This window comes from Eurosta solidaginis, chromosome 4 (genome assembly GCF_040869045.1).
Source record: "Eurosta solidaginis isolate ZX-2024a chromosome 4, ASM4086904v1, whole genome shotgun sequence".
Lineage (NCBI taxonomy): Eukaryota > Metazoa > Arthropoda > Insecta > Diptera > Tephritidae > Eurosta > Eurosta solidaginis.
In genome coordinates, this window is record NC_090322.1 from 184,233,987 (window position 1) to 184,261,137 (window position 27,151).

Below are 27,151 nucleotides of genomic sequence, written 5' to 3' on the forward strand. Positions count from 1 at the left end.
ACACACACACAAACACGCACAAAACAGGAATGAGAATGACAAATCAAAGAGTTTGAAAGCGAAAAAAAAAACCAACTTACGCGCCCATCCATCCAACACAAAACAAACACTTGATAAAATACAAGAACACAAAAATAAACAACAAACAAAACAAGCAGCATCGCAAATTTTCGTGCAGCTGAGTTGCCATTAAGCTTAGCTTTTATTTTACTTTTGACATTAAATGTATTGTAGTTGTTGTTCTTGTTTTCGTACAGCTTGTTAGGCGGTTAATGGTTTTAGTACTGATTGCATTTGTTTTTTTTTTTCTTCGTTTTTATTGCTTTTTCTTCAAGATTTTATATGCACTTTTATTGCCTTTCACACACACATACTTTCATATATACACACACACACACTCCCAAACATACACATATGCTTGCAAAAGTTCTCTTGAAGCTAGCAACTCATTTAATTTTGCTTATATTCAGTTACCTTCTCCTTTTCGCATTCTAGATTTTGGTTATTAAATTTACTTTTATTTTATTTTTAGTTTTTGTACATTTTGCTTTTCAATTTCGCGTGAATTCCTTTATGACTTATTCCTGCTATAATACCAGTTTGTCAAGGAAACTGTTTGTTGGGCAGAGCAGTGTTGGGGTTTGTTTGGTAACTGGCATTCTAATAAATACGAGAGTACAGCTCAGCCGCTTAAGTTTGGTAAAAGAAGTGACTATGTAATTTGGCTATACAGTGAAACCTCCTTTGGTCGGACACTCACCGTCAGCCAAATTTGTCCGTCCAAGAGAGGTGGCCGCTCAACTGAGTGGGCAGCTTTTTAAATTTTTTTTTAATTTATTAATAAATTATGTACTCACAACCTTCTATTTTAAAGACAAGTTTTTATATTACGGCGACCGCCGTGGTGTGATGGTAACGTGCTCCGCCTACTACACAGAAGATCCTGGGTTCACGCCCCGGGCAAAGCAACATCAAAATTTAAAAAAAATAAGTTTTTTCAATTAGAAGAACATTTTTCTAACAGGGGTCGCCCATAGGCAGTGTTTGGCAAGCACTCCGAGTGTATTTCTGCCATGAAAAGCTCTCAGCGAAAACTCATTTGCCTTGCAGATGCCGTTCGGAGTCGACATAAAACAAATAGGTCGCGTCCACCAAATTGTAGGAAAAATTTAAAGGAGCACGAAGCAAATTTGAAGAGAAGCTCGGCATAAAATCTCTTCGAAGGTTATCGCGCTTTACATTTATTTATTATTTTTTATTTTATTCTATTTAAAAATTACCTATATAATCCCGTGCTTCGGTTGAGTTGGTAGAGCCTCAATTGAGTTGGAAGGGTTGAGCAAGAGCGCGAAGGGTGGAACCGGAATGATATATGGTATACTGTGAAGACCCGTAAATAATAATGTTGTTGTTGCTGTTGATGTTGTAGCAGTGCTTTCCCCCATCCAATAGGCGCGACCGATCACAAATTGTCATCAATATTCTCTAACGGGAGTCCAAGGAAACTTGCAGTTTCAACAGGGGTGGACCATAGTGAGAAGGGTATTAAGGGTGTTGGTTCAACATTACAATTGAAGAGATGGTTGGTGTCGAACTGGCGGAATACTGGAAAAAAACTGCGCAAATGCAGCCACGTAAACGTTTGTATTGACAACCACGCGGTCAGTGAGATGATAATCTTGCATAGCACAACGACTAGAAGAGTCATAGAGTGCAAAAACAAACTCTAGGAAAGTTTGAAGCAGGTAAAAGATTATATATATTATCATTATATGGCCCCGGTCATATCAGCATAGAGGGAGCGAAAAGCTGGATTAATTAAGAAGGGAGACAATAGATGTAGAGGATAAACCAAGTAGGAAAGTGTAAAAATCATCGGGGAGTGACTTTAATGCTGCAACAACAACAATAGCATAAAACATATAGGTCCCGTCCCGCAAATTTGCAGGCAAAATTAGGGAGGTTAGGTTAGGTTGAACAGGCCGGTGCATGAGGACCTCACATAGACTGATTGAGTCCGTAGTGTTACCAGAAGTTTGTTTTAACGACCAAACTGAAAAACCCTATCAAAAACCAGGACCTATGTTATAAAATAACTCCGTCCTCTTGGCAAATAGTAGAAGCTTCCTAGCACTTAAGCTACTTGCTGCTTCTAGATCTGACAGCTGTATGACTCCTAATAGCTGGGGTCTTAACCTGGCAAATGTAAGGCACGAGCACAGAACGTGCTCGATCGTTTCCTCCTCCAACCCGCACTTCCTACATCTGCTATCACTGACGAAGCCTAATTTAAAAGCATGTGGCACCAGAAGGCAGTGTCCAGTCAGAATACCCGTCATGAGTCTACAGTCCTCTCTTTTTAATGATAGAAGCAACTTTGTTAGTCTAATACTGTTTTCACACAGAAACTTAATGATCTCATTTCACCTGCTAATGAAATCGTAAATCTTTTGCTTTCACACAGAAGTAACTGCTCGATTAGTATGAAGGATGAGACAGACAATCATGGCGGAACGATACAAGGTGGGAGCATGGTGACATACCTACAAAAAAAAAATTCCATGTACTTGTAAATTCGATGGACAAATGTCAAAATCGAACTGCGCCGGTAGTTGATGTATCAAATCAAATAAAAAAGGTTATAATCAGCTGTTCGATGCGGCCACCTTGTATCGTTCCGCCATGCAGACAATGACATTTGCTTTGACAAATGACATTTTTAAGCACTGAACACACCAAAAACTAAGAAGCGGAAACGGAAGCGGAACGCTGCGAACAGAGTTGCATTGTGCTTTTGACTTCATTAGGCATTCGATTAGCTACTAATGAAATAATAATAGATTCGAGTTTTGTAGGGAAGATTGAGCTCAATAAGCGTCTTAATGTAGAAAACTGCCTTTATTATTCAATAAGCCGTCTGTGTGAAAATAGTATAAGGTTGTAAGACCTACACATAATCTTCGACACCTTACAGCCCGCGCTTGAACCCACGCCTTTCCTGCTTGGTCGATCATGTGCACATCTCTCCTTCGCTTAATCTCGCCCAGTCTAATTGGGACATCTACGGAGCAAGCTTCAAGGGATGCGCGCTTTTTAGGTAGTTCGTCCGCTTTTTCATTCCCATCTATTCCCATATGCCCTGGGGCTCAATATAGATGTATGCTTATCCCGGTCACAATTCTCTCCAGAGACTGCTTACACTCTAACATGCATTTAGATGCTATGCTATGCGAGCTTATTGCCTTAATTGCTGCTTGGCTGTCAATATAAAAGTTAACACGGTTGCAGCTTAAGCTATTCTTTTCCATGGTTTCTACTGCTTTGGTTACGGCTAATATTTCCGCTTGGAAAACGCTACAGTAATCCAGCAGCCTGTAGGATCTGCTTATTTCCGGATCAGCACAGTATACCGCAGACCCTAATCCTTCCACTACCTTGGAACCATCTGTGTACACATGTATCGCCTCGTCCGCCATTTGCGCACCCTTGCGCCAACCGTTAGGAAGGATTACGATGCAAATTGGAACAGAAGTACGGCCTAAATCTTTTCGGCGGTAGATCGCGCAAAGTTTTCATTTATAATAAGTACATTTCGTACTTAAAACAAGCCTAAGGTATTTATGTTTTAGTCAAATTATGCCTAAAAAATGTTTGTTTGTTCTCTCTAGCAGGCGCTTAGCCAAATGCACAATTTTGCTTGAGTCAGCCCTTTTTTCTTCGTAATAACTGTCACAATACGATATGCGAATAGAAAATGACAGCAGAATCTGCATTCATTCGAAACATAAGACAAAGCTGGCATTGCAGATGTACTTTTATTCACTAAACTAGAACACTTTTCTCAAAAAAAGAAAAAAAAAAATTCCCACGCCATTTCAAATTTGTAGTTGCTAAAAGCGAAATGACGCTCTATTCGGTGACAGATAAAACTTCATCCTGTCCTTGTCACCGTAACGAAGGCAGAAGGGCGCGAACATGCACAATCTTGCAAATGCTTTGCTAAAAAATGTGTTTGTTGTTGTGCGGCGATATAGAAAGCTATAGCCGAAATAGGGTTGTGATTCTTTAATGCAGTGAAAGCTCCTGCGAGCTAGACAAAATAATAGTTCGCATAGACTCTTTGTTTATGGGTCTTTTACAAGATTTGACGTATCGACGAAAATGTGATCGATAGTATAGGTCAAGTCCAAAGCCACACTCAGAAGCTTTGAGCAGTTTTTGGATGGGAGTCTTTAGTATTTTTTCAATTATCATAATTGCCTTCCCTTTGAGTAATGGTATTTATCATTTGTGGTCAGGTGACTTCCATGGCCCTCCATTAGGATATCGGGTTCAATGCCTCCCCCTTATTCCTCCATCGTATTCCTTGCATAGCTCATGTACGCTCTGAAATCCAACGTATTAAACACTGTTTTTCTCGCATTTAGTAGTCTCAAGCTTCGATACTCCCTATAAGACAGCTTAGAAAGTATATATCTTCCTATCTGGGTCACGGTTACGTGACCCAGATATCTTTCTTCTTTTGCAAAGCTACGAAACATTCCTAATTGTGAAAGTTATATTTCCGGGATCTCTGAAGTAATAAATCTCATAAGAGAGCTACGGAGTAAATGAGTCCATAATTGAGCTCAAAATAGATTGACAGCCGAGTGAAGAATTTATTGCGAATTTTGTGCGTGGAAAATTTTCCTTATTACCGGGGCCCATATTCTTTGCTAACAGAAGCATAGACTTTTCATAATTGTCGTAGTATATCGTGAGCGCGAGTACATGCACGACAATGTAGCTTTATCTGCCTTAAAATACTTTCCTTACATTGATCGGGGGTAAGGGGTCGATTTATTTTAGGTGATGCTGGAAAGAATTCGTGGTTCATCTTTGCACCAATGATCGTCCTTAGATTTGTGTCATGACGGAAGGATCCGCTCACGACAGCGAAATAAATACTAGTTGTCGCAGTTTCTTGCTATCTCCCGTTTAACTAGTACAGGAGGGACGTAAGATGGTATAACCTATTAAAATAAGATCCATTGTCATCTTCAATTATATATACTTCGTATTTGCATGCGGTAGGTGTCTGAGCCAACGCACAACTTATGTGCGTTTCGGAATCTATATATAGTTTATTTACAGAACCGATTTCCATCTCGCAGGGTGCTTGGACCAGAATACGTGCCAGGTTAGAGTAAAAAAGTTTAATGCGAGCTATATGGCGCCACGAAATCAGTGGGCACGCCGCAGGGCGTGATATTATAAACTACTCGGTTCGGTTTGTCGAGATGACGCTTCGGTAATCATAATTGGCAAAAGCTTGTCAGCAATTAGCTCTCTAATGGATCCGGTTCTTCGGAATGCCTGGCCATCTGAGGGCAAACCCTGCAGTATGTAACCAATAAAAATACATCCTCTATTTTAACTTCGTCCACTTTGCAGTCGGGATAGTACTACCTGATGATGGTACCGGAGCGTACCGGATTCATGTCCGGCAAAGGAATGCCCACATCGACACCACTGCCTTAAAACTTCGAAGAAAGCCTTCACGGCACTGAATTCAATTCAAAGCTTATCAACCTCTTTTTTATTTTCCCTGAAGTGGGCTCATATTACCAGCTCCTATTATTTGAGCCAAATTTAATATCAAAAAAAAGTTTTTCCATAACAACAAATATGAATAAAATGAAGTAGATGGAATTATAAATTCCTAAATATAAAATGGTCGGCGTCAGATTTTAACGAAATAACCTCAAAATAGTCTTAAAGTTCAACCTTAAATTTTAACATAGCATATTTTTATGCACTTTCCAGTCAGCAAACACTACATTCACCTTTAAACAATTTATGAGTAGTCGCGCTTTAACATAACTGCAGTCATCATAAGCAAAATCAAATCTGTTATGCAGAGTCTTTGCTCACATAAGCTGCCATTTCACCACAAAAGCTCGCAGATTCAGCAATTGCTATTATGGGTATTTTACAGTATACACTCATAGATGAGCAACTACGAATACAAAAACAAAACAGCATACGCGTTTAAACATTAATGAATGACTGGTTTTGTGTGCTGGATTTTTTTATATTTCAACCACGATTCAAATACGCACATATATGGGCAAATCCCAAAAACTTTTACTTTTTTGGATACTCGGGCTTTACACACGGGCAAAAAACTTAAGGCCAGAAAAAAGTACAAGGACATTAAGTTTGACATTTTGACTATCCGATCTGATGATTTTAAAAATCAAGAAAGTTGATAGTAAGTTTTTGCAGAACTTCGAAACGTAAAAAACGTCGATTTTTACACTTTTTCATGCGATACCCTTGATTTTATTTTTTTTTTAATTTTTTCAATAAAATTTTGAGGCATCGCTGAAACGCTATGGAATTTAAACTGAATGTTGTTTTTGAGACGGAGATTCTAAAATTATGAGCAAAATTAATGTGCCCCTCCAATACTCAAAACTATCATCAATCAAAGTAGCGATACTTTTTTTGTCATTTTCAATATTGACAGTTTTTTGCTTATAGCTTTTTGAGGTAACTGAGTATTGGAATTTGGATTATGCACGATAATAGTCTATTAGGGACTAAAAATACCTGGGGCTTCAAATTCGATGTGCCCCTTTCAGTTCTGAAGGTAGAGGCAGAAAAGTGGAAGCACTTGGTTGCGTAAATTTTTTTAAGGGGCATGTTTTTTGTGGGCACAGCTGCAATTTTACTTTTATCACTTCATACCCGTTTGTTAATTTTTTCTCTACACAACAGTAGTATACCATCAATTGCCTCATCTTGGAATATTCACGCAAGGAAAGTTATTGATATTTGTACATGGGGCAAATATACGAAATTTTCGCCAAAAATTGGCAATCGTCAAAAAGTGCAGAAAATTTTTTTTGTATTTTTTTAAACCACTTTTTATTTAAAAGTAAATGAAAATAAACACAAATTTGGTACAACAATTAAAAAAGTAAATAAAATTTTTTTCTACACTTTTTGACGATTGCCACTTTTTGGCAAAAATTTCGTATATTTGCCCCATGTACAAATATCAATAACTTTCCTTGCATGAATATTCCAAGATGAGGCAATTTATGGTATATTACTGTGGTGTAGAGAAAAAATTAACAAACGGGTATGAAATATTTGACGGTTAACAGGTTTCATAGTTTTGCCGATATCTCTAAAACCGGCTTTCAGGTATCAACAAAATTTTACCTATATATACCCCATATAGGTATGTACATCCTGATAAAATTTCAACATAATCGGTTAAGAAGTGTTTAAATAAGTAAAAAAATTTAATGTTTTCCGAGTTAATATTTTTGTCAATATCTCCAAAACCGGATCTCGGGTATTAAAACTTACCTAAACATACTTCGTTCACATATCTATATGTTTTTAAAGTTTCAAAAGAATCGGTAGAAAGGTGTTAAAATAAAAGTGTTGCAAACTTTGCAGTAAAAAATATTTAGCGGTTATTCGGTTTTATATTTTTACCGATATCTACAAAACCGGGTCTCGTGTATCAAAAAAATTTTACATAGCTAACAACTGCATGTATCTACATACTATCAGACCCGTTAAACGTTGTTCTGCTCTAAATTTGGTCTATCTCCATACATTTTAATAAACTTTTTCCGTCTAACTCTGCCCCCCCCCCCCTCCCCTCGTCAATCTTTCTTAATCCTTTTATTCACTCCTCCCTCCGTCTTTTCGCTTCATCTATCTCTATTTTCGTCTCACTCTATCTCTTTCTCAGTCTCCTTCTCCTTCCGTCTTTTCTCTTCTCTAAAGTTTTTCCCATTCTTCTTCATCCCTTATTACCACGCAAATCGAATAGGACGTATGTAAATAGTTATGTGGATATTATTAATTCATGTCTTTATTTCGGCTTCGCATGCACATTTATCAGTTTTGCCAGGTTAATGCAACTAAATCGAATGTCACAATGAAAATTACTTTAAAGCTCTCAGCAACAACTTTCATTTGATAACCATATTACACACACATTCTAGGGGTAGCCGGGTCCAGGTTTTGCTCATATCTTGAAACCCTAGCCACCCAGCGGTATAAAAATTACACTGTACTAAAGCACTCATCAACAGCTTTCATTTTTTATCCATATTGTATAAACATTTTCTAGGGGTACCCTGGTCGACGGTTTGACCTTAATCTCGAGACCCTAGTCACCAATTCATCAACAGCTTTCATTCGTTATCCATATTCTATAAACACATTCTAGGGGTACCCGCGTCCACGTTTTCGCTTATATCTCGAGACCCTAATTACACGCGGGTACGAAAAATACCCCGTATCAAAGTACTCATAAACATCTTACATTCGATACCCATATTTTACAAACATATCCCAGTATTACCCAGGTCCACGTTTTGATCTCAAGCCCCCGCCAGAACGGGATAAAAATTAGCCTGTTTGTCTCCTGGTTCTAAGCTACCCCTCCACCAATTTTCAGCCAAATATGTTCATCCGTTACTTCCTCTTCAATCACTCTTTATCGATTAAAAAAAGCGCATTAAAATCCGTTGCGTACTTTTAAAGGTTTAAGCATTCAAAGGGACATAGGGACAGAAAAGGCGACTGTTTCATACTATGTAGTGTTGTACATCCATACATACCTATAAACCTACGCCCGAAGTTAAATAACGCAGCGAATGCTATATATGTATGTACGTATGTATGTGTCGCATCAAGCCTCACTCAAAAGCAATTAGCGCGGACAGTTCACAGCTAACAAGCACACATACGCATTTTTTGATAAAAATGTTACTTTTGTTTAAACAATTTGGCTGATATAAGAAAGGAATCAAGTATTTTTTTTGACGCGGATCGATGGTAAATATTTCAAAGTTTTACTGAAAAGTAGAATTTTTTAAATCCATCCATCTGTTTATGAGTTATAGCTGTGTAAACAAAAATTTTATGATTTTTTACTACATTTTGGCAATTTGCCTCGCCCCTATAATATATACCTTCAAATTATATTAACTGTACCATCTCACGTAGCTAAGCTTTCAAATGCAAAAAACCTTTTTAAAATCAGAGCATTCTGTGTGAAGTTATGGGCATACATGGCATTTAGCGACTTAATTTTATAAGATTTATAGAAGATAGATATAGATAGATAGATTTTGTTAAAATTTCGATATAATCGGTACAGAAGTGTTGAAATAAATGTATATTTAACATTGCGACCTCAATTTATATATATTTTGCTCGATCTTTTGACTATATCTTTTTGGGGCATTATGTAAGACGAGTAACGGCGATGCACTATAGCTTCAATTTACCCCTCAAAGTTCCTAACAAAAAGATATTTGCGTGATACCATGTTTCAAAAAAAATATTTTTCTCCAAAAAAACCAAAGTTTGGCGAATTTCCCCATATACATACGTGCAAACTCACATATGAACGGAGCTAGCAGCTAGTCAATTCACGAATACGAAGGAATTACTAGAAAAGCTAACTAACGATAATTGGCATTGACGAAATATATTTATAATATGCTGCAAATGTTATGTCAACTATAAGCGGCTGAACTTAGAGTATTGGCTAAGGTAAATGCTTTGAGTCCTTTAAAAGTATATTATTATTTGTTCTGATTGTTGGTGGTTAAACAATGTTTCGAAACGAGCAGTTATGGGCAGTCTCAGCTCGACTGAAGTCCAACCGGCCTTAATAAATTGGATTTGTAAAGATGCAATTTTATCACGTCGCAAGGCCACAACATCTGCAAAACAGAGGAACGCCGAAAGGTGGGGTATTATCACCAAAGCTGTGGATGCTGTTCAACAATCAATTACTTAGGCGGTTCGACAGAGGACCAGTCAAACTCACGGCGTATGCATATGACGTTTCGGTCATCATAAGCGGTAGATGTCTACCAACAATCAGCCCTCTGAAGGATCAAGCGGTTCGCGTTGTACATACATGTCTAGGCATCGGGAGTCGGGATAACGGCCTAATTGAGCTAAGCCTCTAGGAATTATGATTGATAGTAAGTTGCCATGGAAACTTTATGTGGAAGAGAGAGCGAAAAAAGCCTCCGTGGAACTGTATGCATGTAAGAGGATGCTAGGATGCACGTAGGGCATATCGCCCAAACTCTTGCAATGGGGATTTGTGCCAATTGTGCAGCCCCTACTATACTATGGAGTCTTTGTTTGGTGGGCAGCCACACAAAAAAGTACGTACACCAAAAAATTTGAGGGGTATGCAGATTATCAATGATTAGCATAACGGGAGCCTAAAACTTACCCCCACGGAAGCATTGCATGCCATTCTGCACAACCCGCCTGTAGGCCTTATGGGGCAATTTGAGTGCAGGCCTAATGGCCATAGCGGTATAGAGCCATCTAATATAGGAAAGGAGAACATTTTGAAGCCTCAATAGAGAAGAAAAGCTGACGCAGGGTGCGGAAATGGCAGAGCATAGTGTAAATACACGTGTATACCGATAGTCTCAAATTAACGTAAGGGGTCGGGTCTACTGTTCACTGTGTCGATCCAGAAATCAGGCTATAGCGGAAATTCTGAAAGAAGCATGCTTAAGCTGCAGAATAGTTGGTAAAGGCGGGTGCAGCACTCGATCACTAGACGGTAGACGTTCCAATCGAATTTGGGAAATCAAAAGGAGACAGGAGTTGCATATGACCCATTAAGCAGGAAAGACGTGGACGAAGCACGGTGCTGAAAATGTCTAGGATGATGTACAGGAAAAAACGGTTGAGAACGTGATGTGTTCGTGTCATGCGCTCGCTATACTATACTACTCCATTTAGTAGGGGCAGCCGAGTTGCCAGATATCGAAGCAGTAATTAAAGTATTTCTTCCTGTCATCTGCATAGAAGGATTCACAGTTTTCTCCTGTTTTTCCAAGCCATAGAAGGCAAAAGAGATCCCTCATAATTCCTTTAGAGCTTATAGTGTTGCTGAAGTTGATTTTTCGAATCCGTGTAAATGCTTTTTCAAAAGTTACATTGAAACAGCGAAGATATCGTGTAATTTTTCAGCGCTTTATAAATATGAGCTGAGATATTTCTATACTCACTTCCTCAAATTTGGTTGGTGAAACGTATTTTCCTTAACTGGGAATTTGGATTTTGGGTTCATAAACTCCTTCGCTAAATAGAAATAAGTGTACCTTCAGTATTCTTGGTGGCCATTTATCTTCCTGTGGGAGGTAAGGTTAAGTTGAACTTGCCGGCTCGAAAGAATCCCAGAGACGGTGAGACAGCATTTAGAGGAGGACAAATGCCTCTGTTTGCTGAGTAAGTAGATATATCGCAGAGAGGAATATTATCGGCCAAGAGAACGTCTCAATTATCTATCTTTAAGTTATTTGTAAAGATAAATGTATTGGTGTGGTGTGTGCATCTTTACAGGAAGAGGAGATGGTTGTAACATCCGCCCTGCATCAAGGTGGACAAGGGTTAAGGTCCCCGACCCCTCAACTGGGCTAGCAATCCACCTTGATTGCGCAAAGGGGCGGATTCACACTAGGTGTACGTTACAATGCGTTATTTTCGTAAAAATGGTCACTGTTTAATGACGAAATTATGGTAATTTAGTTGTTTAAATCGTGCTCATATTTCTTGTTGTAGACAATCACAAACGATTCTCATAACGTAGAAATTTCACATTATTTTCACAATAAGACTTCGGGTTTACTATTCCCTTTCCACAGAGCGAGTCTCGAGCTTAGCGTAGACCAGTAAAGACCTTGGTACGCTTTTTTAAAATGTATTCCAGGGTCTTGTATGTAATCTTAGCTGCACACAAATATACCTCTTTAATATTTCAGAATTTTATTCAAAATTACCCTGTCTGAGGATAAATTCAATGCATTTTTACATAAGATCGTTGACATATGAAACAAATTCTGATAAAAAGCGTTCTTTAACCGAATTGTAAAGTAGGGCCGATTTAGAAAATTGTCCGAGATAGGCCGTTTTTAAACAGGCAGCCGGAATATGGTTATACTACCCTCATCAGCCGGTTTCTGTTATTGCACTAGCACTAAATTTGAAATATATATTATTCAGATACCACTTATTTTAAAAGTTCAACTGTTTCAGCAATTTTTGTTTTGCCGGATCCTTTTGCGCCACTTTTTGAATAGCGCCAGAGGCATGATGTCCCCCCTTGGATTTAGATTATATATATGACTTCACACGACATTCGTGTTTAAATATATTACCTATCGGATAACCATGATGACCACTCGTGTCAGGGTCAGGTTAGGCTAGGTTGAATTGGCTGGTTCGATAGGATCTCACATGGACTGAATGAGTCCATAGTTTTACCAGAAGTTTGCTCAACGACCAAACCGAAAAATCCACATTATAAAATATCTCCGTTGTATGATTTAAATACCAAGTCGATTTTTTTAGCATATCCTCCCTTTAGCATTGCACCACAGGTGACATTCATATCACATCTCAGTACTCACGCACGCACACTGACTCCCGTGAATTTGAACGCAAGCATATTTCATATAAACTCATATGCCTTTAGGTCAAGTATTGGGTCAATAGCACAAAAACATAACTACCTTTAACAAACTAAGCTCTTCAGCAACAACAACCACAAGCACAACATTACAACAACTAGAGCACTTACTAGTGATATGCGCCAATTCAAGTGCGTAATACGTAAGACGCACTGTAGTACATTTTAGTATGTAAACTGTTGTATTGTGCATGCATTGCATACGTGTATGTGTGTGTGTAGTTAGTTCATATTTGTTAGCATGGCTTAAGGCGTTAGAGAAAATATGAGGGTCGATCGTGAGTGTACGAAGGTAGAGATTGTTGGTTGACGGTATAAAAGGGGTGACGCGTAGTATTATAGACAGCCGAATTAATTGTAGCAAATCGATTCTTTGTTGCCATCATCAGTGCGCAGTGAAATGCAGAAGGTATGGGGGCTACCAGAAAATTTTATAATTTGGTCATGAAGAAAAGTATTACGATTTTTTTATTAATTCAGTTGTTCTTGTAGAAATTTGTATTATTTAAGTGCTTTTGAAATGAAATAAATTTAATTCTTATACCATGCAACATCTCACCTTGAACGAAAAATTGAAAATGTTTGCCTTATACTTATGTTAAATATTTTAGAGAAACTTGAAACAATGCGAAATCGAGAACGACAAAGCGACAAGTTCCCCCAGCGGGTTAGGGGGTCAGAATATACCCGCGGTAGGTGTGTCTGTCGTAAGAGGCGACTAAAATACCAGATTCAAGGGGCTGTGTAGCGCAACCCTTCAGGTTGCCAGCGCAATATATAGCTTCTCCAAACCCAATTGTCAACCTCACCTATCCGCGGCGAATCCTGTTTCACTAACAGACGAGGCTCTGGCGACCCCAAGGACCTCATGGAACTTGGGGATAGGGAGGGAGGGAATGGCCTGAAGGTTTAATGTGGCCACATAAATCGTTCCCGAGATGGTCGAGCTAGCACCTTAATGGTGCTGTGGTACCGGAGTGTACCGGATCTGTATCCGGCAAAGGACCATCATATCGATAACACTCCCCAAAGCTTTCGGGGAGCAACCTTGTCGCTACAACAACAACAACAACAAAGCGACAAGCGCTTCAAGTATAGCTTATACATTTCACCAATGCCTTTTCTTGTGGAAATAAAATTCCAACCCGCATTTCCGCGATGATCGATCTGATGACAAAAGCTATGTCTCTGTTTTACCTCTTTTCCTGATTTTCCTTTACTGCGTATAATTCTACTCTCGTAAAAAATATATTTTGTATATTTGCTTATGCATTGTTGTTGGGAGAGTTCTCTATGGACAGGTTTTTGCATTACACCTATCCCCCGATTTACACGGTACTTGTTTTACACGATTTCGCTTTTACACGGTTCATAAATCAGCAAAATTTGAAAAACTCCGAAGATTCATAAATCATTAAAAACCTTTTTGAGTACCCTTGGAAACACTGATTGCAATATTGAGGGATTCCCCTTATTGTGAATATGTACATGTACATCTGTAGTTCATGTGGAAGGAAAATCGTTTGATGAAAATTTGAACAAAACGCCATAATTTTTACTATTATTGCGAGTTTTTTTGGTTCGAACTGGTAAGGTATAGATTGAATTATCTTTTCGTGAACCTTCGTTAAGCGTTTTATTTTTGTTTTATTTAAATAAATGACTGAATTGGGTAGTTTTTTCGCTTTACACGGTTTTATATAGGAAAACGAAGATTCCACTTTACACGGTTTTGTCTGGAACCGATATTCCGTGTAAATCGGGGGATAGGGTATGCTATATTTTGAATCACATAAACCAACCATGAATGTTAATTGTTGTTGCTTAAGCGGGTAGTGACCTCTCCTGCGTAGTATATTAAAACTCATTATTTTTAAGAATATGTTGAGAAATTGGTTAGCCCTCAAATCGGAGAGAAATATATTGTTTGGGCTTTATCTATGATTGAATGAAGAACAACTTTTGCTTCGTTGTGTTTACTAAACCCTCTGCAGAATTAGAGACAAAGTCTTTCAAGAGAAGTCGCTCAATTGCTGGGAATCGCAGGTTTGGTAAGTTGTAGCGAGCGGCTATTAAAGGCACGAAAAGAACTTCCCTACCCCCTTTTAGCAAATGTATTTAAAAGTGGAAAAAACAAAACATTTTCCCGATAGTTTTGCTCGTCAAATTTCAAGCCAGGTAAAAGTTTGCTTTGTAGAATTCAATTTTAGGTTGGACGGACTCAAAATACGAGCACTTAAAACTTATTAGATACAGATCTCATTAATACTCTATATGTTATAGCCTACAGTTCTAGAGAGGAGTGAAACAAGTTTATAAACTAAACTCCAACTCCCTTGCTTTTTATTTATAGACGGCCTTAAAATAGGGAGCAAAGTGAACCTAGTTATATTCTCTGAGCTAAAGCTACTTCTAACAAAGCATTAGCTCAACCGACCGGTGCAGTATTTTCGGCAGCAAAGTAGCCATTGGATTCTACTCTACCATCCAACTTGTGATTAAAACCTTGCTAGAAAATACCATCTTATCTAGGGTAGACAGTGAACTCAGGTATGTTGTACACAACCTATCTCTACTTTATATTAGGTCCCATATTCATACCTGAAATTGTGTCTAAACGGTCTAGCTACAAGGACCACGGGTCTAGCGGTAATCGGTTAATCAATGCTAGACATGCACCCTCCTTTGTGCAGCGGTTCGACTTTACCTTTATTGAATACGCCAAGATGAGATAGGCACAAAAATTCAGCTACATAATAAAAAGGTAGACGACGGCCGGCATTAGTAAAATATCACTTAAAAAAGTTAATAAACAAATTAAGAAAAAAAAAAATAAATAATAATTGAAAAAAAAAATAAATAAAAAGTCATTAGCCAACGTATTTTTGATTGTCTACCGGCTCCACAGAAATTGGATGACAAGGCAGACCAGTCAGTTTCAGCATTAGTAAAACAAGACTTTGTGCCTCGTGCGAATACGTGAGAACTGTCAAGCGAAGTTCGTGACTTGTTGGTTTAGTGTATATCTCTGCCTTGGAAAGCAACAGCCACCCTATAATAACTTAACATAACATCTTAGACTAAAATAATAAAAAAGGGAAAATCTTCGCCTGAAAATAGGCAAAGATTTTGTATGCTTCAGTCAGCTCACATTTTCTTCGCAATACAACCTTCCTGGTGTGTTGCTTTGGTAATATATTTCGCAAATGCTATTTCATTGAATCAATAGATTTGACTATGCCTCTTTGACTTGAGCCGGGACAGTTACACTAATACAAACGTTACTTTACAAAGCCCACATAGAACAATTTCTGCCTGAAAGTATGCAACAATTTTCATGCTTCAGCGAATTTTCTTCGTGTGTGCCTTGAACAGGAATAGCAATTATATGATAACCCAAATCTCTAAGACGGAGAGAACAAAAATAAAAAATTTCTGTCTGAAAGTATGCAAACATTAGACTGGGTCGATTTATTGACCGATATCGCGCTATCTATTTTTCGATAGGATTTGGGCTCAGGAAAAAAAGTTCCACTACGCATACCCAAAAAAATAATTTTCGAGTCTGCGAATTTTGTTTTTTTTGAATTTTTCCTCATTTTGAAGATATTTTGGCCGTTCGAAGAGGAAAAAATTTCTGAAGTGCCATTTTATTCAAGTTTTTTTAGAGTGTAAGATTTTTTTCCGTAAATATCTCTAATTGTCACCTTAATGATTTAATCAAAAGGTATAACATTTCCTATTTCGAGCTTAAAAAAAAACAACACATATTAGAAGGTTACGCGTTAAATTTCAAATAATTTCTTAAGGGGGGTATTCCATTGTGACGGGTGGGACATTTTGGTTATTCCTCTTTTACTAGTAATTATAGAAGTTTCAAAGTTCCATCACCTAAGGGCTAATGCTCACTTGATACAAAGGTAATGAAAAATGTAACTCAGGTGTTTAATTTATAAAAACAAATGAACATTTTATGAAGAGTGAGTGTTAAGACCACTTGTTTTATGGCGACTTCGCGTGGCGTCTGCAAGACAGATGAGTCTTCACTGCGAAACTTAGAAAACTATTTTTTAATTGAAAATCTTGTTTATAAACTTTTGATAGTACTTTCACGAGACTTCAACATAAGATCTTCAGTGTGGTAGGCGACGCACGCTACCCACCGCGGCAGCCAGATAACCATTTAGTTCCAGTTTTTTATCCGTATGGTCTTTTCGAGGAGACACAACTTTTTATTTTTTGTTTTCACAATATTTTATTGAAAATAGCCCAACACTGATATATATTTGGCACAGAAGGCGTGAGCAAAGTGCCGCATATTGCACTTAACTTAAATTGTAAGTGAAAAAAAATTTTTTTTTTCACTCGCAGTTATTTTGCTGTTAATAATTTTGATTGCATTTGGTATATCTTTGTTTCTGCGCTTTAAAACAATTTTCAGAATTTTTATGAGTTGCATGCGATTTTATTAAAAACTAAATATATGTTATGATTTCTTTTAACTTCACTAAGTTAAAAATTGCAGGAACATATTTTAGCTATGTGTGTTACACCACACACACACAAACACACACATTCTAATTTAAATCACTTGAAAGCAGGTATGAGAGTAGTTATGACAGCATATTCATATGACTGAGTCGGTATGTTTCTGTAAAATATATACACTTGTATGTATGTGTATGTGTATAGCACAATTCCTGCTTGACCACAACATCACATTCACATACAAATACCTCGCAGTGCATTAAAGGTTTCTTTAATTGGTACAATTTTTATACCAAAACTTTTTCACTGCAACTTTTTCATTTTTTATTTACCTCGCAATATTTTGATTGATTGATTTTTTTTTTTTTTCAAACTGACCACTGAAGTTTATAAGGATCTAATAACCAATTCTGTTTGCTTTTTTTTTGTTGAGCTTCATATAAAATTGTCACACACACTACCACACAAAGGCCATCACGCGCGTAACGCACTATTATTAGCCAACTAACGAACTGTTTTCAAACACGGAGGAACACGTACTAAAACCTGATTTCCACCGAATCCAATGCTCCAATGCTCAGTTTGCTCTGCTTAAAAAAGAGCTGGATTTTACTGGCTGTTAGTTGCTGCTGCTGAGTATCGTGAGTTTTGTACTAATGTGATATGCGCGTGGTGTTGATGGCCGCAATGGCATGCGGCGTAGGTATCCAACATGCGCCAACGGCATATACATACATACGTGCATACATATATGAATGTATGTGATATTAGTTGCTGTTAATCCATTGGAATGCTGTTGGAGCAGTGGAGCTATTGCAGAAATGTTTAGCTGCAACTGTCGGTAAGTAACAGTGACTGTTAGGACAGTTCCTAAAATGAAGATGTTGAGCTCGTTACAGAACACAGCACATATCTAACATCTGCAATGTACCTTCTGTTACAGTTTTTGTTAAGACTAGGTACAGTGTGACGAAAGCATTTATCTTGGGGTATATTTTTGAAATATTACACGGCATTTAAAAAATTTGATGTTTTTAATGTGTAAACATCTTCGCTCACAATATGCGGAATCCAGATTGTAAGTAGGCGGAATGTAACTGTAAGCCTGCGTGTAAAATTACTGCAATAAGTCGGAGGGGATGTGGTATGAGGAATACAGAATGTATGTAAGTGTAGAATAAGGTGATCTGTGGAATGGGTTTGCTATCGGTTTGTTATCGGTAGTCCATGGGCATATTATCAATTTCTTTACGACTTGTTATTGGTTTGTAATGCATTTGTTATCGATTTCTTAGCAGCATGTTATCGACTAGGTATAGAAAAGTTATCGCATCGATGACTTTTTGGTTGTTTGTCGACTTTTTATCGACGTGGCATTGAAAAAATTACGATTATTTATCGAAAAAATAACCGTTTGTTATAGATTACTTGTCGCAGTGTTACCTTTTTTATTCGGCGAGCTATCACTTCTTCATCGGCGGATAATCGATTTGTTATCGACAATCATTCGGTTTGTTATCGAAATTTAATTAATTTGTTAATGATTTGATATGATTGATTGATAAAATGTTATCGACGACTCGTCGGTTTGTTATCAAATATACAAAATCGATAGCCCGTACTTAAAATAGAAATCCATATTTACACGATTGTTTCGCTATCGATAATAAGTCGAAAAAAAGATAAATCGTCAATATCGATTGTTATTGATAGCAAGCCGATGAAGCTCTTCCCAATATACAAGTAGTGCCGAAATCATTATGAATTACGAAGAAAACCAAAAAGTAATGCGACTACTTTTCTCTACATTTCACTAAAGTAAACAAAGCAAAACGGCAAATAATTGTATTATTTCGTATTCGGGTTTGTACCATGGATTGTACTCAAACGTACAACTGAGTTCCTTCGTTTTGTTTGGATGCACACTTTGAGTGTGTATATTGATTTGTGGATTGTATAGTTGCCTTTTTTGGGGCTTAACTTCAATCGCTGAGTTTGTGAAATAAGGGCGAAATAGCGAAATCTTCCTCTCGAATGTTGATGCGCTCACCAGCACGGGGGTTTGATGATGAAACGCGAATATAATTCCAAATCCTATGCTGGCTAGGTCATATTACGCGAGTAGATGAAAATTCTTCGGAGCAGAAAGTAGTCTTATGAGAGGGTGATCACCACTGATTTGGAAGAGGCAGATTTAGGAAGACTGGTCTGCCTCGGTAATGCCAGTTCCCGTCGGTTAATAACTGGCAATAACTGACTTGACCAATTAAACAACGGCCAAAACTACATATTCGCCTATGCGCCAATCAATGTCGATGAATTTAATAATTTTTATTCTATAGTTGACATTTCTTTCCGAAGATTGGTTCAATGAAATCGGGAATAGCACAATAATGAAATTTAATTTTCTTGCAAAAAATCTGATAAACTATCGAAAATAAAAGTCTAGATGCTAACTTTTTTTCGAGACACTTGACCAACAAATTTTACAGTTTTTATTTACAATGTTTTAGCGCTACTACGACACTGTGCCAAAACCTAACATATGGCAGATAATGACAACATAATACCGCTGCGCTCTTAAATACATTAAATTGCTGTACGACGTCATTGAAATTCCAGAGCAATAAATGTTGTTCATAGTATTTGATAAAAATTTCTACTGAATATTTAGTACTATTAACATTGCTCTGTTATCTCGCTGTTCCACTCGTATATTGATATGGCACACGTTCTACATACTTTCTTTGGTATTGTTCTATTTTTATATATCTCAGACATGCCATGATGCTACGATGCGCCACGACACGTTCGTTTTATCTTAAATTTTTAATGCGATTCTTTCACAATGTAATGTACTTCCTTCTCCATTCCAACTTCCATCAGTTGACTTTGTTGTTATTTTAATTGTACATCATCTGGTATGCGCTGTATTCTTAACTAAAATGCCATACCTACATACATACATTATTATGTACATTCCTTCAAACGTTTGGCATACTACATGGAACAATTCGTTTCAATCATTCAACATTAAGGTATGATATAGCATGGTTTATGCAGCAACATAATTCAGGTCGTGTTGCATGCAGAAATGTGTAGGCAAATGTTTTTGTCAAATCTTAGGCATGAACTGGTATGCATATACATATATTGCCCCAATATATGTCTGTAAGTATGTATGTTCATTCTGCTGTTGCACGTACGTTGGTGCCCTACTCATTCATCGTGTTGTATGCATGCATTTATATATATATTTAGTTATAGGTGAAAATTCATCTCTGTAGAAAGGTGAATTTTCCGACGCTCGTTGGCGCTGCTACTTACTTCCTTACCAACACCTCCAACAATTTCTCAGTTTGATTTTCTTTCCTCTTCCTTGTTTTGTTATTTTCTACTTTTCTCCCTACTACAGTTTAAGAGAAATTTTGAAATTTTCATTCCTCAGCTATTTCGTTATCGGTAGGTTTCCTTTAGGTAAATTCTCAATTACTCTTTTATTTATGTCTTCATATTTTGATTTTCTATGATTTTTTAAGAGAATATCTGCATGCGCTTTTCTGAAGTTTTTGGAGATAGGTTACGTATTCAATTTAAATGTCAAGAGTATAGTTTTTATGCTCTGCTATCTAAAATCTGTATTTTTTTTAACATAACGTGATGTGATTTTATGCGACGTGATGTAAAATGTGTTAATGCGATATGATATAGTGCGATATGATGTCATGTGCTCTGGTAATATACAATGATGATATCAATTAATTATTATATGAGAGGTTGTTGTTGTGAGTGCCCTTCTTAATTTTCAGCATCGTCGCCTCTCTACAAATAATTTATTTGCTGATGTAGATATATTGAAACGATCTTTCGTCACCCCTTGTCATACTAAAGAGAAGAAAAAATTGCACTGGAGATGGAACAACGCCAAATCCAGGTTTATACCAATATACATCCACCCTAGGAATTTTGGAGCCCCCATAATTTGAAAGCGATCGCTGTTGTGTGCGCCGAGGAGGAAAAAGTATCATAGTGCCATCGACTAGGTTGAAAGATTTATTAATATTAAACACCTTGGCGTCACATTGAGCTATATCATATAATACCACTTCACATCACTTTTACAAGGGTACAACACCAAAACGAATCACACCAAATGAGGGCTGTGAAGAGCAACATTTTTAAGGAGGAATCAAGGAGCAGTGTATCTCAACCCTTTAAAGGGGTGCATAGCGAAATGTATAGCTTCTCCAACACAATTGCCATAATCACCTATTCTTGGCGACTACTATTTCAAAGCAAGCGAGTCTCTGGCGAGGGTCTATTAGATTTCGTGGCCTCACATAGCGTTATATGTCTTCATGGACATTAAGCAATGTATGATTACATCACATGCCAACATATGATACAACTTTGTATCAAGTGATATCATCTTGTATGAAATATCATACCATCATATATATTGCATTGCTACATAACTTACTATAACATATCATTATATGCATAACATCTAGTTCTCTTAAATCAATGATCTTCACATTGCATCTCACTGTCCATATTGCATTACCTTAAAAATCATTCCATCAGGTTTAGGTCGCATCACATGCCCCTCTTCATGGGGGCAGGTCATGTAGGAATACATCACATGCCAATATATCACACTAGATTGTACCAAGTGATATCACTTCGTATAAAATATCATACCACATCACATGTTATTTTCTCATCATATGCATTATGGATCTAGTCTCCTTAAATCAATGAGCATCTTATCGCATCTCACTTTCCACATCTCATCACAGGACGCTAGCTTTTCAAGGGCGTCACGTCAGGGGTAAAAATAGGGCGTGTCGAATAGTACCGAAAGGGGTACAAAGAGGAAGTGTCGAAAATCAGAAAAAGGATCTGTCCGACAGTACCCGTTGGGTATAAAGAGGACCGACCAGCTCGACACTACCCGTTCAGGCATAAACAGATACAACTGGTCTCTCCATAGGACATGCTCCAACCGATATAAAGAGATCAGAACTGGCTATAGTCGCATACTCCTTTGCGATTCTTGCCGGATTCATCCTATACTAATCGCATTTTTTGCAGAGAATTTTTTTGTATATTTATGTATATGTGCTGTGTGTTTATTCGGAACTGAGGGTGGTTTTTACTGATCGATTTGTGTGGCTGACTGAGGCAGGTAAAAGTCAGCAATTCTAGTCGCTTGACCTTCTTTGTGGGTTTGTTGCTTTGGTGCGTTTATTGTTTTGTGTTTATTTGTTGTTGTGTGCTTGTCAGTTGTTTTCACAAGGTTGTCACCTATTCACCTAAAAAAAATTACATGAGATATGCCAATATGGATATCAAACAAAAGGTATTTTACTCCCCATTTCAATATAGAAATTTTTAAGTAGGGTTGTCACCTGACCTTATTTATATCTCTTTGTATATCCACTACTATCGCGGAAACGACCCAACCTATTTTAACGAAGGATTACATTAGATATCAATATATCACACTATATTATATCAAGTGATATCACTTCGTATTAAATATAATATCACATCATATGTCATTATGTCATTTGTGTATTACCTCTATTCCCCTTAAATCAATATTCATATTGCATCTCACTTTCCATAAAGCTTCGCATCACATTCAAATCACATCACTAGAGGAATGTTTGTAGTGGTTAATACAAGTTTAAAATATCAATAAAATTCCATCACATTGATAAATTATGCATTATTACTTACAATTGAAATAACTGCCTTACATATTTCGAAAAACTAATTTTTTTGGAAAGTTCAATGCTGAATAAATTTTAAATATATATATACAAATATCACTGAAATCACATTCATAAATGTAATTTCCGCCAACATGAGATCCATGTTGTTCGACTTGCAACGAATAAGTGTCCAAAAACTGTCAATCTTGCACATAACACTAGCAGTTCAGGGATTATTTTATTAATCGATATCAAATAGCCTTTATAAAAGTTTTTTCGAACTTCATACCATCACTTTCCTGCGTGAAACAAATCACATCAAGTGATATCATATCATGGTGTCTAAATGTCTTATATGTAGGACTCATATACGAAATTTTCCAAAGTCAAAAGATAAGCTAAAACTTGTGAAGTAGGAATTATAAAGAGGAGTTAAATTGATGAATTTTATTTAAATTTATAAATTTATACTTGATTCACATTTTCCTCATATAAAAAACTTCCAAATACTAGCTCCAAGTCATCCTTCTGTATGAAAGTATTAATAAGGGAGCACTTCCACTGTGGAAAGCTACAAAATAACCATGGATCAAAGCATTTTAACAGGTATTACACAGCTCGGTAGGTATTGAATTGCTAAGCCCGAAGATACTCATTACTTCGAAATTTTACATCTTTGAGTTGGCTCTCTATTGATCTAGGTGTGCGAGATATTATCATATCATTCTAAATATATTTCCTCATCGCATTTTTTATAATAAGTAAAAAAATATCTAAGTTCCAATAGAGCTTGGAATTAGAGACAGTTTAAATCAATCAAACTTTCCTGTGCGCATTTGGTGCAATATTGATCTCTGTAATGTGATGAGCGGACACTTATACTTACTTATATGCAGCATTAAAGCTAAGTCGAGAGCGCATTTTTGAGTCGAAACCGAGCCAATAACTGCAGCGAATATGAGAAACAATCACGCAAAGCGACAGTTTCGCACTACAGGTTTCAAGACTACCTTCGAACTGATGCTAATCGGATGCAGAGCGAAACAGTTGGCAGACACACTAGTACCGGCTCATAACGCGATCGGCCTGCGCTAGTTTGGAACTAGTGCCATTTGCTGCAAGGATGTATTGTTTTGGACTGAGAAAATTTCCACCAAGCTTCTAAATAGAGATGCGAATACTAGCGAACTTCTTCTTCGAAACATTGGTCGCGATTTTTTTGATTTGAAATTATTACGCAGCCGATATAAATTGTTACAGCTTTACTGAAAATATGTCCCATTTGATGTATTCAACACGAACAGTGGATAGCTTAGTGTGCCTCCTAAACACTTGCTCAAACCTTTTTAACTATAAATTTTTGGTCTACTTTGAATAACCCCAAGTAGTGAAAAAGTTAGTCCTCATATATCTTTATCCCTAAAACAGATCGTCATTTCATAGCACATTTGTGCAGACCCGATTCATACGCATTGTTACGCTATTCCCTTTATTGGATGCGTTAGTCATGGCTGTACAAGTCAGGAACAACGGAGGAGACTATTGTTTATTTAGGCATTTCAATATAATAATTCTTTGGTAATCTCACGTAATGAAATAATATTTTTATAACACATTCGAATGTTAGCAAACAATACGTACATTCGTCTTATTTTATTCCTCGTTGATCAACGACTAAACCACTAGCTCTAAGATCATAATACTCATTCCAACACAGCACAGTTTCAGCTTGAAGAGCCACACTTTAAAAAACAAACAAAGCAAACATTTTCGGCTACGGCCTTCTGGCGAAAGCCGATTACTTAACCGAACAAGTCGAATAATTAACAAACCGAAGTCAAAAACCAATCGTTCGTGGAGGCTCTAGTGGACATACTCGCACAAATACGCTTGTTTTTGTGTCTGTAAGTGAATAAGCAGAAATGTTTGTCGACATTAGATTACAACAAATTTGAAGATCTTCAACTTAAACTTCAAAGCTGAAAGATTGCAACATTTGGAAGCTCCCCCTACAAAAATCTAAAATTAAAGAAGAATTTGTTTGTGTGAACGTATATAAGCCCTTTCAGTTCATAAAGCCTTATGTAGGTGTATTCGAAGTAACAAGAGTACATTTCATAAATACCTTTTATCTCAGTTGTTGTTAGTTAGACCAAAAAAAAAAGTTGCAAGGGGAAAATGCGAATGGGGCAATACACACATCAAACATAGATACATATATGTATATGAATATATTTATATATATATATCCTCTAGGTAAATTGGTGGGGTCCTAAATATATGCGCATCTGCCACCACCAATCATCTGCTTAATGGTTCCCTTAAGTCCAACAAACAATATTTGTTTGTTGTTTTCGTTTGGGGTTGACTTTAATTTATTGCTATTGCATCTGTTGAATGCGGTCGACTACCAGTCAATACTAACTTTATATTTGAGTGTGTGTATGTCATCTTGGTGTATGTAAAAAAAGAAAATAGTAAAAATAAAAACAGTGTTAGATGTGTGTTTGTGTGTGGCAAGAACGTGGAGCTCGTTCGTGTTTGTTGCATGTGACATACATTCTAATGTTGAAACAGTTCATTGCTGCTGATGTGGTAAGTGCTAAAAAATTGAATTTGCAATCGTAAGCAATTCTAAATATTCTGGCGTGGTTTGCAATTCTAGGTAAATATTTTGCAATATATAGCTGTTGGGTGATTGTAAAGTGATTCGATCTTATTTGGGAAGCAATTTAAGAGAAAATCAAGGAAAATTTTTACTGCTGCATGATATTTAGCTCGTATTTACAAACACCTTCACAGACATACATATACGAAATATCTTATCAAGACATAAAAAATACGGGCAAAATATTTAAATTAGGCAATGAGAATCAATTTTATTAATGCTATCATCTTTTGATTCGGATAATCGGTCATCTGCAGAATTCAATTGAAGTGGTGACAATTTCCTAATCATCAGTTGCCGGTCTACAGCAAAATAGAATTTTTTACATGTGATTCAACTAGTTCACAATTCCAGGACGCTTGAATGCAAGTTTGCTCTATGTAGTCACTGAAGACGCGTGTGCTGCTGAGCTAAAGTGAACAGGCGAACCGGTGTGGTCTGCTTGATGGCTTTATAATAGATTTTCCAGAAAATGATGAAACCTCTGAAAAAAACGGATTTTTTGTTCATTACCAAGGCATCACGTACACCATGTACGAGAGAAACAAAATATGGTCGCACAAATACATGCATGAAGATTTGGATCTAAGTCTCCAGTCCACAAGACGGGGGATCCTGCAAACTGCGCCAAATTCTACAGGACCAGCCTTCTTAGTATTGCATATAAGATCCTGTCAAGCGTTTTGTGCGCAAGATTGAAGCCCACCGTGAATCGGATGATTGGGTCTTATCAGTGCTTCCTCAGACCTTGTAAATCAATCATCGACCATATTTCAATATGCGCTAAATATTGGAAAAAGACCCACACACATGACACACATCACCTCTTCATCGATTTTAAAGCCGCATTCGACAGCACGAAAAGCAGCTGCTTATATGCCGCTATGTCTGAATTTGGTCTCCTCGCAATACTTATACAGACACCATCAGCTCAGTCAGAATTGGGAAGGACCTCCTATCGGGTGACACCCTCAACGTGTTCTGCTTACTCCAAACTGGAGAAAAAAGCAGAAAAGATGGGTTTTATAGTGCATGCGGACAAAAAAAAAGTATTTGCTGTCATCGAGCAAAGAGTAAGCACTTTTGCGACTAGGCAACCATGTCACTGTTGTCTGCTATAATTTCGAAATATTAAAATACTTCGTTCATTAGGAAACCAGAATTAACGCAAACAACATCACCTTTGAAATCAAGTGAAGTAATTTTCTTCTAATTGAAGAAACTTGTTTCTAAAGTTTTTGATGTAGCTTTTTCCGGGGCGTGAACGCAGGATCTTCGGTGTGGTAGGCGGAGCAAGCTACCATCACACCACGGCGGCCGCCAATACTAAGGATTTATTTGCATGACTTATTTAGCTAGTCCCTTGTAATCCTACTATCGTTAGTCTCCCATGGTTGCTTGCTTGTTTTCCAGCTGTCCGAGGAATATAATTTGGAAACGAAACGGCTATGTTACATTATCTTTGATTGATGTGGGTAGATGATGCATCCCGACTGCTTCCGAGCACCCAGTAGTGACCCTGCTTTTGCAACGACGGTTTTAGACGAATAGGATATATTAGGAAATGCATACCTTGCGCCCTCTCACCGAGTACTCCGACAGGGGCGTATATATATCCATTACATCTGCTGGGAAGATATTAGCAGAGTCGGAAAGACGAACTGGCAGCTTTAGTTGCTCAGAGAGGACACCAGATCCCATACCGCAGTTTAATTTGAACCCGGCATTGCCTCGTTATGGAGTATTTCG

The 27,151-nt window shown here is 37.3% G+C and overlaps 2 protein-coding genes across 21 annotated transcripts in view; one reads left to right on the forward strand and one right to left on the reverse strand.

The window, feature by feature from the left end:
* kirre (kin of irre) overlaps positions 1-17,575 on the reverse strand; it is a 209,961-nt gene extending 192,386 nt beyond the window's left edge. For 10 of the 18 annotated variants that reach the window (XM_067784160.1, XM_067784158.1, XM_067784157.1 and 7 more), the window contains exon 1: positions 17,347-17,537. The gene's annotated coding sequence lies outside the window, so the exon portion shown is untranslated. The other 8 variants (XM_067784162.1, XM_067784161.1, XM_067784163.1 and 5 more) reach the window with 7 other exon arrangements.
* Positions 1-27,151, forward strand: part of LOC137250764 (uncharacterized) — a 411,869-nt gene that overhangs the window by 197,782 nt on the left and 186,936 nt on the right. The gene's annotated exons all lie outside the window — the stretch shown is intronic.